Genomic DNA, 2,409 nt, shown 5'->3' with positions numbered 1-2,409 from the left:
CGTTCCTTAGTGTTTTGAGTCTTGGGTAATTAGGAAAGATAACTCTTGAAAGTGGACTTTTTATACCAAATATTTTTTAAATTGGATTTTTCATTTCGTTTAAACATTCTGTATTCAATTTGAAACATGTAATTCATTGAAATACATTCCTTGTCTCTTCAGAACTCATTTTCTTAATGTTTTATGCATATATTATGAAGATAATGATATTAATTGTTTTTTAGGAGAAAATTATTTTTTCTAATAAAATTATTATTAGGTATTATGAGGTATTTTCACTCTGTGTACTTGTTTTAAGAAGATGCCCATCATTTGACACTGAAAGTTCTGAAATTCTGTTAATAATAAACTTGAAATGATACATTTCTTTAAAATTAGACAAAAACTAAAAAATTCTTTTAAAAATATTTATGATATCAATACCCCCATCTTGATATTTGACATCTACATTATAAGTGGTGCTGTATTGAAATCTAAAATAAACTGTGTATGTAATGAGCCACCTTAATGCGGATGTTTTTGCTTATCCAAACTTGTAGTGAATTGGTTAAACATACGCAGACACGTGTTACTCTGTATCCAATGAATAAGCCAGGGGAAAGATATAAATAATCAAGCTGATCTGCTGATGCTTCAGTTTCATAAACCCTTGTCCACACTGTTGTTTGCAGACCTTTGTTCAGGTAAGTAATTTAAATAATTTCTGTTTCTCACTTTCATATTACTTTTCAAATCAAATAAAGCAGAACTTTTCGAAGTTGTCAAGATTTCAAATAATATAAAATGTTTATTATTTTGTTTTTAGTTTTAACCCGTATTCTTATACTTTCTCTCTTTTGAAAAATAATTAAGTACATTTAACTAGACATAAATTTTCTGTAATTCTTTCACCAGAAAATCATTTTTGGTATTTATGTGTTATCTATAATTCAAATGTAGGTAATCACCCTCAAGATAGTTCCATCGATAGGGGACAATAAAGAACCCTCACTCTTCAGTGGCCCCCGAGTGCCGAGTGATTGTCTAAATTTGAAGTCATTCACAGATATATGATCACGTCTCTATATAATTGAAAAATTCTTGAATGGGACGTTAAACAACAAATAATCATATCGATTAATGCATACACCAATGTGCATGTCTTCTAATCGATATGTATTGCACCTTTAAAAATGCTTTTACAACTTTGAAAAATGCATATTCCACTGGTTCTTAATTTCTTATGTTCACTCATGTGCTCTTCGTGTCAGCAATAGAAATATATGCCAATATTTAACGTAAGTCTATACTAACAAGTATATTAAAAGAAAGTGTGGCGTACAGATAAATAACAATGGTTTGAACAATAAGTAGAACTAATGCGTACATGTATATACAATGTCTAAATTTTCTAACATTAAGAAATGCTAAGATGAAACAGATGGAAAATGAACAGTATTCAAGATAACAAGTTAATAAAACAATACATGTACAAAATAGAAGCAGAGCAAACATGGATCTCCAAAACTTCAGAGGTGGGATCGTTTTATTGTAAATCTTAGAAAATAATTGATTTTTATGAAACTGCAGCAATTAAGATTCCTTTTTTTTTTTTTGCAAGTTTCCTTTTAAAAAAACGACAACACTGAGAATATTCTTGTTTTCAGATATCAATAGTTTATGAAACTGGCAAATATTTCTCAAGAATACCACTTAGTAAAATCGAGCGTGCGCATTCCAGCAAAAAAAATATAATGTACCTAGTTTCCAAAGCTCGGGAGCGCAGTTGAATAGTACATTGTACATTTGCGATTAGCAGATGAATAAAAAAAATGATATTTACTCTATTTCAGGATTTGACAATGATCCTTCGCATTTTTTTGGTTTTGGCTTTGGTGTCTCTTGCCGAAGGCTGTAGCATATTCTTTCAAAGAAACACATGCACATGTCGATGTGGCGATTTCTTCGATATCTGCGATAATGGCTGCAAAAGAATACAAGGCATGTTCGGTACAGCTTGTTCGTTCAACTGTGCTAAAATGCTTCAGAGATGTGTGAGCAGTTGTCCGAAGTAAAATGTTGTGAATTTATTTCACCACAAGCGAGATATCATATAAATAGTTTGAGGATGCTTAATAATCAGAGACAACTTAGAAATTATAAAATTTTATCTCTATATATTTTGACTTTAAAATACCTTTCAATTGAAGACTTTCCATGAAATCTATATATTAATATGTACATGTATATTTTCTGTAAATGGAATTAGAAAATATTGCAATCAATTGTCCAAGCTTATTTTGTATCAAGTAAATGGTCTTTTTATTTTCTCTAATGTTACTGTCAATGCATTTCGATATAATTTTAAAAGGAAAAGAATCGTTGGTATGCTTATATTGGCATGAAATAGAAATAAAAATATTATTCAAA

General features: G+C 29.7%; 1 long non-coding RNA gene across 1 annotated transcript; it reads left to right on the top strand.

The window, feature by feature from the left end:
* Positions 1–653: 653 nt before the first annotated feature.
* Positions 654–2,409, top strand: LOC134269666 (uncharacterized). The gene is made up of 2 exons (XR_009992619.1): positions 654–683; positions 1,833–2,409. It is a non-coding gene; the product is annotated as an uncharacterized LOC134269666 (long non-coding RNA).

The sequence above is a fragment of the Saccostrea cucullata genome, unplaced genomic scaffold, assembly GCF_032062105.1.
Source record: "Saccostrea cucullata isolate Sc308-1 unplaced genomic scaffold, CSIRO_AGI_Scuc_v1 ctg1575, whole genome shotgun sequence".
NCBI classification, from domain to species: domain Eukaryota; kingdom Metazoa; phylum Mollusca; class Bivalvia; order Ostreida; family Ostreidae; genus Saccostrea; species Saccostrea cuccullata.
This window is presented reverse-complemented; position numbering and strand designations above follow the sequence as displayed.